This window comes from Sebastes umbrosus, chromosome 10 (assembly GCF_015220745.1).
Source record: "Sebastes umbrosus isolate fSebUmb1 chromosome 10, fSebUmb1.pri, whole genome shotgun sequence".
NCBI classification, from domain to species: domain Eukaryota; kingdom Metazoa; phylum Chordata; class Actinopteri; order Perciformes; family Sebastidae; genus Sebastes; species Sebastes umbrosus.
Window position 1 is genome coordinate 31,631,425 of NC_051278.1, and position 15,014 is coordinate 31,646,438.

General features: G+C 41.8%; 1 protein-coding gene and 1 long non-coding RNA gene across 4 annotated transcripts in view; both read left to right on the plus strand.

Moving 5' to 3' along the window:
- camkmt (calmodulin-lysine N-methyltransferase) overlaps nucleotides 1-15,014 on the plus strand; it is a 173,207-nt gene that overhangs the window by 66,936 nt on the left and 91,257 nt on the right. The window lies entirely within an intron of this gene.
- LOC119495320 lies at nucleotides 5,797-7,717 on the plus strand. The gene is made up of 3 exons (XR_005208442.1): nucleotides 5,797-6,389; nucleotides 6,798-6,869; nucleotides 7,039-7,717. It is a non-coding gene; the product is annotated as an uncharacterized LOC119495320 (long non-coding RNA).

Consider the following 15,014-nt stretch of genomic DNA (forward strand, 5'->3'; position numbering starts at 1 on the left):
GTCAAAATTACTACGGTCGCTGTCATCTTCTTTTATAACTTCTTTCGGTGATCGGAAATGTGAATCGATGATAACACCTACTAGTTGGTTTAGCAGGCCCCTTCTGACCCACATCTATGAGGCTTATAACCACTGATAACACCCATTTAATCACCTGATGCTGATTAACTAAGGTATCATTTCCATAGACTTTATATAAGAAGTGGACATAGTCACCGTGATGTCACCCATTGGTTTGTGGACTGCCGTTTTGAAGCCTCGGCATTTTGGCCGTCGCCATCTTGGTTAACTGCAAACAGAAGTGACACGAGAGGGTGGAGCTAAGAACAACCGCACGCTGAATAAACATTTTTTAGGCGACCAAAAATGTTACGATAAACTTTCATGAACTGAAAACACACTGTGAAAAGGTTAAAGACAACGCCGTGGTAGTGACCTGTCAGTCACAAGGTAGCCATGCCCTAAAGCATCCCCTGCTTTATGGTCTATTTGACTCTAAATGGAACCATAAGTTACTAAATGAACATTAGGGATGCACCGATACCACCTTTTTTTCAGACCGAGTACAAGTACAAGTACTTACATTTGGCTACTCGCTGATACCGAGTACCGATACGAGTACTTCTCTGTGCCAAAAGACCCTCGTTAACAGCCAGCTGGAGGGTGTGAGCGACACACGGCAGGCTGGGGAGTCCCGCATACGAGGCGGTGCGCCGCGACCGGCTCTAGGTCGGCTTGGTGGCTCGCAGCCGCAACTTTACAGCGCTCCCCGCCCGGACCTCGCCGTACCGTGACGGGGCTCCCTGCTCCAGGTGCGACTGTCGAACGGGGCGGACTGTCCTCAGTGTGCCCCAACCACGTTGTGCCGCGGCCCACGTAAAAGGCGCCAGGGGTCTGTGGCGTTGTCGGCAACCCATCCGACCCTGAACCTGTGAGTGATTATTTGCAGGACTCCTGAAAACAACACAGAGCAAAGATTGAAATGAGATAGATCACAGTTAGGATGAAGTGTTTTTTTTCAACTATGAAGCTTTTTTAGGAGCAGGGTGTGTGCGTGTGAGAACCTCTTTGATTTCTACTCCATGATTCTGTCTGCCTCTGTGCACTTGTGTGACCTGATGTGGTATCATACAGGAGAGAACCGGTCTGAAGAGCTCCATTGATCTGTACACTGACCGATAGACCCTGCTGCAAAGCCCTATGGGTAAAAAAATAGAAAGAAAATAGCGGTAGTAGTTTATCTCCTAGCAACATACAGTAACATTATCCTGAGGTTTTTTTCTTCCTTCGTTCTGTTTCTGTCCTTCTTTCTCCCTCTTTTTTTCTGCCTCCTCAGACCTGACAAACACTTGAGTAGACTTCTTTCGACTGCCACTACTCGCTGTGTGTGTGTGTGTGTGTGTGTGTGTGTGTGTGTCCCTCAGGGGTCCTTGTGCATGTCCATCTCTGTGCTTTCTACCATGCAGGATAAAAGCCTTTCAGCTGTGACTGCTGCCAAATCAACCCCTGCCACAGCACCGCAACTCCACTCCAGCACCAGTTAACTATCACACTGCTGTCATTAGAAACTGTGTGTGTGTGTATGCGTGTGTGTGTGTGTGAGAGAGAGAGATGTAGAGGATGAGGGGAGAAAGGAGTACCAGGCCCAGCAATCTGGGTCACAGGATTCAGACGGCTGAGCACCAGTGATATGTTTCTGATCAGGTCCACTGGTGTAAACTCCCTCAGTACTAGCGAAGGAAACACGCTGAATGACTCTTGCATGTGGAGCAGAAGGTTCAGTGAAAGGGGCAAATGTGGTGTATTATAGGCTAGCTTTATCCACTCACTATCAGACACCATTTAGACAGCATCTTGCATACTAACAGTGTTACCTGTGGAGCCAAAGCCTGATATAGCATGGGCCTCTGTTGTTCAAAAGCACATCAGTGTGACCCGTTTTTTTTAAGATTTAACGTCTTCAGTAAGAACTAACGAGGCTGAACGCCACAGAGTAGAGAAAGATAAAATGTTGAGACGGACTAACGCATGTCTTTTCATCGTATTCGCTGTCAATAAGAAAAATATAAACTATTGCCAACCTCATGCTTTAAAGGTCCCACATCGTGCTCATTTTCTAGTTGATACTTGTATTTTGTGTTTCTACTAGAACATGTTTACATGCTTTAATGTTCAAAAAAACTTAAATTTTCCTCATACTGTCTGCCTTAATATACCTGTATTTACCCTCTGTCTGAAATGCTGCGTTTCAGTGCATTTCAACGGAATTGCAACGGAATTTCGTTGCCTGGCAACAGTTTGGGTCCATATTTACTTCCTGTCAGTTGATGTTATTCACATATTACTGCAACAGGAAATAAACTGGGACACATTTAGAATGTTTACGTTTAAAACCGTGTAATGGTCTAAATATTGTATATTTGTGACATCACAAATGGACAGAAATCCTAACGGCTTGTTTCAAACTCACAATTTCTGAATACGGACTGTGTGTATTTCTCTGTATATTGAGCGCTTTGATTACACAGTATTTATATAGCACTTAAAACTGCTTTATAATATAAAAGACATGAAAATCTTACTTTTTTACAATATGGGACCTTTAATATTAAAGCGAGGGTCGGTATTGTATTTTAGAAAAAAAAAATTGTTATATTTGTTGAAATTTTCTTTACATCCGGACAGCAATCAATAAATCAAATGCCCCAAAAGAAAGCTGTCGCAGGCCTGTAATAAGCCATTTTGGCCGAATTAAATGATTGGACAGGCTACCTGCCTGACCTACCTGTCTGCGTGCATTCTGGGGGAGTGGCCTGAAGGAACGGACTGTCAGTGTTGTCGACTTTCTCGCTAAATTTAGGGACTTTTCGAGCTTGTGCCGCTTTCATAATTTAAAAATCTAGCATACTCTTGCTGGTTTCTCCAATGTTACCTACCCAATCTTTAACATATGTAGTGTCAGCTTTATGTACTGTATGTATGTATCAGACTTATGTGTAACTTATATGTGAAATTTTTTTTGAGAAGTATTAAATGTATTTTGATTTAGTAAAACGAGACAAACAAAATCATAAATGAAACAATTTGCTACACTTTTTTTTGTAACGCAACATATGGCACATAAGATCTTAGCACGTTCTAGATGGAAGAGAACTATATGAATCACTGAAAATATACTTCAAGTGGAACTTCAGAGTGTTTTGATTTTTCCACACTGTGAGTTTACATGTGGCCCTTCTGAGGAGTCTTCATATAGCTTAAGGCCCAGACACGCCAAACCAACATTAGAGAACCAGGGGTGTCGAAGGCCGACTGTTGCGTCGCATCTCGTCGCCTTCTTGGCCAGAAAGCTGCACTCGGACACACCGGAAAAACTACAGTCAACGGCCAACCAGCATGTACGTCCTGCGCCTGCGTGAGAAGAAATAACTCTCCATATTAGGAGGTTGCGATAGTGTACTGTTTAGCTATAAAATGAGATGGTTTGTGACTTAGCCGCCATGTTTAAAACATTCAAACAAAAACCAAGCACCGCCCACCGGCCAGAGCAAACTTTCTCACTTTACAGCTAAACAGTACACTACAAGATGTTACTGAAAACGTTTGAGGTGAGAAATAGGCATTACAGTAACAGAGTATTGATTCATATTTGATCAGCGCTGCCTAGTTTGATAGTTTGATCGGGGTTTGCGAGTTTCGTGAGCAGTGATTGACAGCTGCTTTAGAGACTGCTCGGCTCTGATTGGTTGTTTTCCTCCGGTCTGTGAAATCTTGCAAATGCCGTTAGGAGCAGCGGAGGACACCGGAGGAATTTTTTTCACACGTCTGAAGCACTACTGTCAGGATATACGTAGTGTTTGTTTTATAAAAAATATATTTTTTTAGTCATATTTGCTCAAAGTTACCAACTGCAGCTTTAACCAGTAGGGGTTTCAGTCGTGGCTGTCCATTAACGTCCAATTTAAAAGGTTAAGGGGACACTTCCTTATGTTACATTTATGGGGGTTTAAGTTACAGCCTCCCCGAAACATCTAACTGGAAAGGTTAATGGGCCACTGCATTATCTTAAATTAGCAACTTATGGTCAAACCAAAACAGGCAACTTACTGGGTTAAGGGTGTACTTCCACGCTCGACCTCTCCCACTAACCAGCTCATAATCCAGGTAGCTTGTTGACAATTGTGTATCAGAGGCCCCTAAGTGGCTTTACGCAACTAAGTCCCTTAACAGATCAGACAGCTCTCCTATATGTCCCACATAAGCTGTGTGTAGGATAAGACGGGTCTCACATTCAGAGTTGGAGACTATAATTCCAACTTCTGATAACTGAAGGTGGGTTTCTATCCAGATATAGTGCAAACTTTAAAGGGGACGTATCATGCTCATTTTCAGGTTCATACTTGTATTTGGGGTTTTTACTAGAACATGTTTACATGCTGCAATGTTTAAAAAAAACTTTATTTTCCTCATAATGTCTGCTTGGATATACCTTTATTTACTCTCTGTCTGAAACACTCCGTTTTAGTACATTTTAATGGAATGGCAACAGAATTGCGTTGCCAGGCAACAGCTTGGGTCCATGTTTACATCCTGTCAGCTGATGTTATTTACATACACTGCAACAGGAAATAAACTGGGACACATTTAGAATGTTTACGTTTAAAACTGTGAAATGGTCTAAATATTGTAGATTTGTGACATCACAAATGGACAGAAATCCTGACGGCTTGTTTCAAAAGCTCAGTTTTTGAATATGGGCTGTGTGTATTTCTCTGTGGATTAAGCGTTTCGATACTTTCACAGTATTCATAAAGCACTTAAACCTGCTTTATAATATAAAAGCCATGAAAATGTCACTTTTTACAATATGAGACCTTTAAATGAATTTGGAGAAAAATGGCAAAAGAAAATGTGAATGAATGCTTGTGTCATGTTATGTGATATTAAGGAGATGGTTCATTGAGATGAGCAGTAGGTCGCGCCAATTCTCCAGTCGGACAACCATTGCAGAAAAAGAGGGCGCAACAAGATGATGTAATTGAAAGAGCGCCAGTCAAACCTCAAACGAGGAAAACTGGATGTAATATGATATTTCTGTTTCATGCATGTCGTGAGGAAGGTTACTGTACATCAGATATGTGTGGAGCAATGAGGAGACTGTTTTGGACGTAAGTCACATGCTTCATACATTATCATTCATTCGCTAGATCTGTTTCCATCGCACTTTGTCACATTTTGCTTTTTTCAGTACACCGACTTCCCCACTTCAGCCAAGCATAAAAACTACGTCAGTCAATTGATTCAAATATTTAATCACGATTAATCGCAAATTAATCGCACATTTTTTATCTGTTCAAAATGTACCTTAAAGGGAGATTTGTCAAGTATTTAATACTCTTATCAACATGGGCATGCACAGTGGGCAAATATGCTGCTTTATGCAAATGTATGTATATATTTATTATTGGAAATCGATTAACAACACAAAACAATAACAGATATTGTCCAGAAACCCTCACAGGTACTGCATTTAGCATAAAACAATATGCTCAAATCATAACATGGCAAACTGCAGCCCAACAGGCAACAACAGCTGTCAGTGTGTCAGTGTGCTGACTTGACTATGACTTGCCCCAAACTGCATGTGATTATCATAAAGTGGGTATGTCTGTAAAGGGGAGACTCGTGGGTACCCATAGAACCCATTTACATTCACATATCTGGAGGTCAGAGGTCAAGGGACCCCTTTGAAAATGGCTGTGCTAGGTTTTCCTCGCCAAAATTTAGCGTAAGTTTGGAACGGTATTTAGTCTCATTTTGTATGACATGGTTGGTACCAATGAATTCCTTAGTTTTTGTAGTTTCACATAATGCCAGTACACTCACTTTTGCATTAAGGCATTGAATAAATTGGTGGCGTTAAAACAAATTTGCGTTAAAACGTTATAACTTTCACAGCCCTAGTAAAAACTTTTTTAGCAATATTTCAAGATTTTTTTCGAATTTTCGGCGTTTCCACCCAGGTTTTTTTTTCATGTGCAAATCAAAAATGTGCATCAACACATGGTGGATAGAAATGCACCTCGAGGCATTTTATCGTTTCCATTGTTCTCCTCGCCTCTTTAATCCTCATCTTAACCTTTCTGTCTCTTTTAATGTGGGTCAAATTGATAGTGCTTTCACAGATACAAACATTTGAGAGCCGTTATTGGGGAAGTCTTGACGAGCCTCGACCGTGACAAAAAAAATCTTGGAGAAAAACCCGTGCAGGAACGTCAGAGGTTAACAAAGTGGCAAAGAGGTGGTGGGGGGGGGGGGGGAGATGAGAGTTGTCACATAAATGGAGGAGAGAACAAGAGAGGAGAGAGGAGCGCTTTCTGACAGCAGAGGTGAGGGGTCAGATGTAATCAGAACCTCTGTAATTCTTCTCAGCAAGTCAATTCTCTGTTTGTTTGTTTTTAATATTCTCTCTCCTCCCGACCACGGTGTGTATGTGTGTGTTGGAGTTGTGCGAGGGATGGGGGAGTGAGGAGAGGAATGAGGAGATGAGAGGCTGACTATCAGATGGCACGTGTGAGTGTGTGGTTAGCCTCCTTGCAGCTCGCGTTTTGGGTCTTCGATTATTTTTTTGTTGTTGTTGGGGGGCAACGCTGGAATAAATTGTTTCATTTTTTATCTTTGTGCATGAGTTTGTGGGTTGGAGGGGTTAAGAAGATGCATTTGGTATAAAAAAATACTCAACACTTCTTTCTTTCTTTCTTTCTTTCTTTCCTTCCTGCCTGCTCTAACCTTTCCAGTGCCTGTCTGTCAATCATTCTTGTTGCCATGGTGACAGAGAGGATTGCATTAACATGGAAATGACACATTAGGTATGCTTGAGTTTGTATGTTTGCCATATGGCATATGTTATGTCTCATTCGGTGCACTGGTGTTTATGAGTTATGAGTTAACCCCGTTCTCTCTCCTTGTGTGTGTGTGTGTGTGTGTGTGTGTGTGTGTGTGAGAGTGACTCTCTCTCTTTCAATCACACACACACAGCTGCCATTAAAGCCCAGCTGACTCCATACCTGCCATGACACATGACCCTTCTGCTCACAAGCAGCCCCGCAGTACACCAACCAGCTCGTCCTCCCAGCAAGCACAGCTGGCTCACATGCATGTGTGCGTGCGCGTCTGGTCGTCCGTGTTTGCATGTTGAGCAGTCAGAGAGCGTTGTTGAGGAAACAACAGGGTTGATAATTGGACATGTCCGTCGAACGCCCGCAAACAAGTCCCCCCCCCCTCCCTACCGCGGAGCTATAAACATGTAAATGAGAACAACGCCACTCTCCTCCCCGTTCCGCTTCCTCGTCCGTCCCCCTCCATTCCATCACCCATCACTCCGTCCACGCCGCAATCAGCATGTGCGGGAGAGCAGGACATGTCGTCTGGTTTGGTCCTAGCGGGGACACTGGCTGAATATATGCAGGCAGGGGGGGCTCTGCATGGTGATTAACATGTCTGGCAGGGGACAGCATGTGTTAGGACAGACACACAGGAAGGTGATGGACAACTTATCTGTTGGAGTTGAAACAAACAAGAACAGACAGTTTTTTTTTACCCTTGTACACATTTCAATAAACACAAAGAAGGATGCTGATAAAAGGCAAACAAAACAAAAAAAAAAGTATTTTCTGTGGCAACCTTGTTTTTATTCCTGTTATGCAGCAACATTTCTGTCCCCATGAATTACTTCTTCGTATTTTCTTTAAAATGTGTCAAATATTTATAACAAATTATAGGTGACGGTCTTCTTTATAACATAAACAAAGAATAATGCACATTTTTTTTACTTCGATTTCACCATGTCCCCAGTGCAAAGTAATCAACTTCTACAAGAATTATAAGCGGTAAAATTATAAAATACGTAAAATATTATTTAATTAATTTATAGGCCATGTTAAACTCTCTCCATGTTAGAACTATAGTTCTTTTTTTTTAGCATTTTCATCATTTCATCTATGTGTCCCTGAAGTCACTTTTCACCCTGTAAGTAAGTTATCTGTACGATACCTCCTCATTTCACTACAAACAGATATATATGGTGACAGCTGGCTGGAGGGAGATCGCCTGAAGGTTTACTGAGGCTACTGTTGGCTGTATTGTATAGCATTTTCAGTAAATAGCACAATATAAAACCTGTGATTTCAGTTTAAAAAACACAAACGTCAGAAGAGAACAAGTACTACTCACCCATCTTTTAAGTGGTTACGTCTCGAGTCAGATCTTGATCACACAGCTGATACCTGTAGGTACGTGGTTTGTTTACATCGCATAACAGAAGAGCATATTTATATTTATATATCATATTTAAGCCTCTGTGCGTCGGTTTCCGATGCCAAGGGGCGCTGACCAAACGGCGGCATTTGACGAATTGAATTGGAAGTGAGAATAGGTTGCTTGGTTCCCTACTCAGCTTGGCACTTTATCTCATCGGTATTCTTATTTGCAGCAGCTTGTATCACAGGGACACTGACCAATTCAGTTCAGTTCAAATCCTCGACAATGGTGGGGACAGAAAATGGAGTAATAGTCAGTCAGTCAGTCACACTGCGAGCCGTTCAGTCGGTTAAATTTCTGTTGTCACTTAGCAGTCTTCCACATTCAGTCAATCAGGTAGTCAGTCAAACAACATTTCAGTCAATCCAGAGCCGGTCATGTATCTCCTGCTCCTCTGTAATAGGCAGTATTAGACTAAGTAGTGTTGACGAGTTGCGCTGGTAGCAGTGTTGCATTTACACAGAAAAGCTCCCATCAGTATCCATACAACATCACTTCGTGGGAGGCCATGAGAAAAGGTAATTTGAGCAAAAAGAAAATGACACCTTGGGAGGAAAAAAGGAAGATCAAGCGGTGAAATAGAGAAAGCAAGTAGAAAAGAAAAGGAGAGAAAAATACATGGTGATTTACGCACAAGTCCAAATGACAGGGAATTGGCCACAGACACCTGACTGTGTTATTATATCACCATCAACAACGGCATGCTCCTCTGCCAGGCGGTAAGACGGCGAGAGGCTGGAAAGAAAGGAAAATAAAAAAAAAAAAGAATCAAATGAGTGAAGATCTCCCACCCCCCAACACAAACAAATAGACCCAAACAAGCGTGTTTTCTTTCGGCTCGTGCGGCAAGTGCGAGGCTATCAATTCAACCTCCCTGGGATTCGTTTTTTTTTTTTCAAACGGCACCGTTGCTCGGCTCTCATTGTTGTCGTATTGTTTGTCGGGGTCCAGGCGGGGCCGGGCGGAGGTGGTGGTATCAAGAAGAAGAAGGGACAATTTGATGGATGTTTGTTGATATCTAGACCACTAGGGCTCTGATTGCCTAACATTAAACCAGCAATAACAGGCCAATCATCCCACTTACACCTCCACACGCCAAGCAGCCGAATTGGATCAAACTAGCTTTTTCTCTCTGTCACTTTCTCACTCATCCTCTCTCTCTCTCTCCGTCTCCCTCTCTCCCAGTCGATTACTTGCTCTTTTCTCCTCTCTCCTGACATGCTTATTAGCTGATATTGATCCAGGCTGGTCAATTGTCAGCTCCTCTCATCCGCACCGTATTGACGGCATAATCAGCGAGAGGAATGGAGGGAGAGACGGGGAGAGAGGGAGGGAGAGGATGATAGGCAGATGAAATTTTCTGTCAGTGGGTAAATTATTGGCTGTTGGCTTGTTGACCCACGAATACCTCTTGGATCAAACACACACACACACACACACATAATCAGTCTCATTCATAAAAGCGATGTCCATTTCTGAGTGCATTTATACATAAGAAATATTTGTCATAAAAACGTGTGTTCAAATTTGTTTTTATCTTTCGGAGGTGACCGGTTAGTCAAATTTTCTTTAAACCCGATCCTGAATTGTAACAACTTTAGTTACATGTTTGCTATTTGGCTGTTTGGCAGATGTCAGTCAGGCTTAAGTTCTCTGTGTGAGTTGATTTCCAAAATTGCCAGCCAAGTGTGGCGCTTTTAGTAGTTTGCACATGCGTGTAAAGGCCGGCCCACACTAAAAAGATTTTTCAAATCTCAGATGTTGAAAATGTGAGCGAACCAACACATAACGACATGTTAGGTTGAATTTAACAGTTTTGTTCAGCGGATTCCTTTCATGAACTACAAGAGTCCTGACTAAAAAAAAAAATCTTGCAACATCCCTCGTGATCAAACGTGACTTTAGTGTAAACAAATATGGCGGATGACGGGCAGGAAGAATCAGTGATGTTAGTTTTTACTTTGAACTGAAAATTCACGAAGGATGGATGGATGAAGTCACAGACACGTTAAAAACACTTGTGTTGTTGCCAAAAAATCAACAAGTTTCTCCTCCATTTCTGAGCTCCATCTTACTACCGCTTTATGCTTCACGTTTTGCATTAGCTCATGCATTAGCTCATGTATTAGCCGTGGCCGCCATGATGGCAGTGGTTGTCCTTCCGCTTCAGCTTGGTTATCTATTGGCTATCGTTCGTTCCGATGTGACTTTGTTATCGACTGTCCTCGGGGTTCCACATATACAACAGGATATCCCACCGTAAATATTCAAACATGTTTAATATTTACTATTTGAAATCGGTGTGGCCAGGATGGACTTCTGAGCCGATCGAGGGATGTAAAAAACTCGTACCTCACACCACAGGAGTATATGGAAAGATAATCTTTAGAACCATCAAAAAAATACGGGCTTTGCTGATGATTGTCAAGAGGGGGGGGGGGGGGAAGCGGGCCCAGAATCGTCTTGATTCTCGTGTAGTGTGTGCCTGGCATTATTCTGGACAAGTGCATTCTCATAGTGTTTTTTTTTCAGTCTTGTGTCAAAAGTAGGTTTGGACTTGACTTGGAAGTGCCAAACCATTGTCTGAGATTTCAATGTGTGTGTCTGTGTGTGTGTGTGTGTGTGTGTGTGTGTGGGTATGGAGGTGTATTATAATTAGAAAATGAAGCCTCATTGGATTAGTGGAGTGTCACGTCACATATGCCACTTGTGTTGTGACTGTGCCATCACCCTCTAGTGCCTCCGCAGACTACCCTGCCTCGCTGCCCAGCTTCAGGGCTCCGTCTCTGGGGAGAGAAGCAGCTGGCATGGCCTCTCTCTCGCTGGAGGGCTGGCGCCCATCTCATATTCTCCCTTAACGCTGTGCAACACACACACACACTCGCACACGGGCTCCTTCTGCACATTAAGTTTTAATCAGGCACTTAGCTGGGCATCTGTTACGGCTCTGTCCGCGCGCAGCGTTAAGGACCTGTCGCCGCAGGTTACAAGCCCAACAGATCCGTCGACTGATAGACCCCTGGCCCACTTAGCGGCTGACGTCACAGCTGTATCTGCTTGGTCTGAGAAATGTGTCTAACTGCCTAGTTGACCCTTAAATCAGAGAATGTCACTGGCATTCATTCAGTGGGATTTTTACTCTGTGATTACTCTGAGAGGAACATGAAAAGATGAAGGCATGAGAGGCTGTCAAATACTAAAAAAATATGAGTTAATGCCCCATAGTTTAAGGATGATTTTTGGATTTGTTATAACCATAGTGGTGTGTTTACTGAAGAGGATGTGCTGTGAACAGCGGTTAAAGAAAACCAGTTGCGTACAGTATCAAATATTAGTATTAACGCCTCGTTTCCATATAGCTCTGAGCACCTATGAGTCAACTGGAAGTCCATTCATTCCTAGGAACTTCCGTGATCTCCGATGTGTTTGTGAAACAACTCCTTCTGTTTTTTAGTTTTTTTTTCCGATTACGATCAGACCATATGCACTGTGTGTGAATTAGCGAATTAATAAACTGATTGATAATTGTAATACAGCTCTATTTATACATTTTTGAAAAGTTGGTATATAAAAGTGTCATATTTAGTATGTACTATGCATGCACTCTATGCTATTTTATATTTATGTAGTATCTTCTCTCCCTCATCTGCGGTGGTGTGTGGAATTAGCGAAGTAATTAGCTAATTAATAAACTGTTGATGATCGTAATACAGCTCTACATTTTTTTCTAAGTGAAAAGTTTGACGGTATTTTTAGCAGTTTTGTAAACTATTTAGTTAAAATACATATGAACCACTATGCAAGCACTCTATGTTACACAGCTAGCATGCTATCAATGTTAGCTAAATATAGCCTCAAACTTTTTTCACTTAGAAAAAATGTAACGTTATGAATGTGACTTATCTAACGTTAGGCTGGACAGCGAAAAACAGACTGTAACTAGATATAAAAACACTATTTTATATTTGTCGTATCTTCTCTCCCACATCTGACAGCTATTAATTATGATAGTTGTATTATCACTCTTTTACATCCACTGATATTGATTTTTGTTATTAGTCCTACTTGTATTAGTTCTTACAGCTGCTGTGCTATTATTGTGGTTGCTGTACATCTCTCCACCTCTCTCTCTCTCTCTCTCTCTCTCTCTGTCTGTCTGTCTGTCTCTCTCTCTCTCTCTCTCTCTCTCTCTCTCTCTCTCTCTCTCTCAAAACCCAACCGGTCTTGGCAGATGGCCGTCCACCCAGAGCCCGGTTCTGCTCGAGGTTCCTACCCACAGCGCATTACCCTAACAATGCAATGCTCATGGGGGATCTCTTGTTGGGTCTAGACCTGCTCTATATAAAAAAGCGAAATAACTTCTGTTATGAATTGACGCTATATAAAAATTGAAAATGTCAAAAGTTTGATGGCATATTTAGCAGTTTTGTGAACAGTTTTGTTAAAAGACGTATGAACCGCTATGCATGTATTCTATGTTACACAGCTAGCATGCTACCAATGTTAGCTAAATATGCCATGCCAGTTTTTCCTCTCCAAAATGTAGTGTAAGTTTGGAGCGTTATTTAACCTCCTTTGTGACAAGCTAGTATGACATGGTTGGTACCAATCGTAATCGTATACTATACGGATTTAAGGACACAAAACAAAACCCTGTGGAAAGGAGGCGTAATAGTATTGTGTCCGACTTTCCCGCGGGAGACCTTAGTCACAGAACTGCAATTAACAAAGTGTTTTAGTTGCCTAACCTTCACCATACCTTGCCCAAACTGTAGTAGCCATACAAAGATGTTGTAGAAATACAAAATGAATACATGTTGGCATTGGATATAGTAATAAAATGTGGTCACAGTTTTGTAGAATGGTCCATTGGCGATAGGGTTTGCTCTATAAGCATGTTTTCTGTGCAGTGTTGTTACTTTGTACAAACTTAATTACTTTATATCATTGGTACCATATATTATTCTACAGTATCTAGAACATCCTTGACTCGCTATAAGCTAATTTATTTGTCTTTTGAGCTCCGGAATGTGCAATTAACTGTAAATTTGCTGTAGAACGCTAACAAAACATTTCTGTGTTCACCCGCTGTAATTGCTCCATGTTTGGCTTAGACCCAGCGACTGTAACCATGAAAAGGTCTAGCCCCAGTGGTCGAAACCCAAACAAGAGTAAAAAAGATCCCTCATTGAAAAAGATTCAGTTGTCACCACTATAAAAACATAGGAACTGCACACCTCCACACAGACGCCGACACTTTCACTTATTTCAGGATCATGCTCACAAGGCCAGATAACAAATCACTGATTTGTGTTTAGTTTAAATTCTGTGTGTGTGCATGTACACGTTGAAGCACCGGTGGAAGGTTAAAGTTAAGCAGCCAGGTAGATGATAAATTATATCAATTCACTTGATAAGCTGTACCACCATTCAGTGTTACTTTAGGTTGGGTTGAAAACCTTGAATTATTATTCAAAGTTAGTTATTTTGCGAAATAAAGGAGAGGCATGGAGATCCGAGGGGCTGTGTGTGTAGGGTGAGTGGAATGTATGCAAGTCTGTTATGTGTATGTGTGGTTATGGCACTGGCAATGTATATGAGATAAACAGTAGTACGCCAACTTTTCCACACCACTGGACTTTAAAAACCTTTGTCCTTGATGTTTCTTTTTTTTCTTTTTAAACTTCCAGTGTTACCAAGTGTTCAAACAAGACTTAAGCCCCTTTCTGACTGGTCAAAAAGAAAAGCCCACTAACACCCACTATCATCTGGCTTTTGTCTTTAGTATGAAAGGTGACATTTGGCATTCATTCCCTGGACAAATTACTTTTCAGTAGTCAGAGGTATTTATTGACTCCAGCTGTGATTGGTAGTGATGGGATAATGACAACTGGGTAGACACGCTAATTTTGCCCCTTTTCCGGTGCTATGCTATGTCACATGCGTTGAAGTAAATATATAATGAATAAAATCAACAGCAATTCGGACAAAACCTCCTCAAAGCCACCAGACTCCATTGACAGAAACGGTAATTTTCCTTCGCCGATCATCGTGAAACACACTTCATTCAAACTCCACAGAAGCAACTTTGTTTTTCTTGTCCAGTCTTTGTGTTTCCCCTGTTCCAACAGTCACCAACTCCGTTTTGAGAGTTTGAAAAAGAGACTGAATAAGTACAGATATTGTAATGACATCGCTTTTGTTCTCGGTGTGGGATTTTAAGTAAAGTAACAAGTCCAGACATTCTACATACTGCTGCCACTGCAGTCACCTGCCGCATGCCGTCATCATTAGCCGAGACTGCAGTTTATCCTCGTCACCAATGTAATAATGTCAAGGGTTCCCAAAATGATACAGTACAGGATATCTGTTTAATTTGTTTATGCTAACGTCCAAAAACTCTGCACAATAGAGTGCTACGGGGATGCCGAATTGTTGTAGGCCAACCAGGAAGTTAACATCGCCCTGGGTTCCCTCGACAAAAAGCCGATGGGATTGTTCCATTGGGTTTGGATTATTGCAGAAAATAAGCTCTGTGGCGAACAAAGGTTTATGATACTTACACGTTTGGCTCAGCAAGATAATCTTCACAAATGAACACCACTTTTATGATTTTTATAGTGTGAATGCAATCGCCAGAAGTACAAAGCTAATGTTAGGCTATAAACGAATTATACCACAGTCGCATGAGCGCG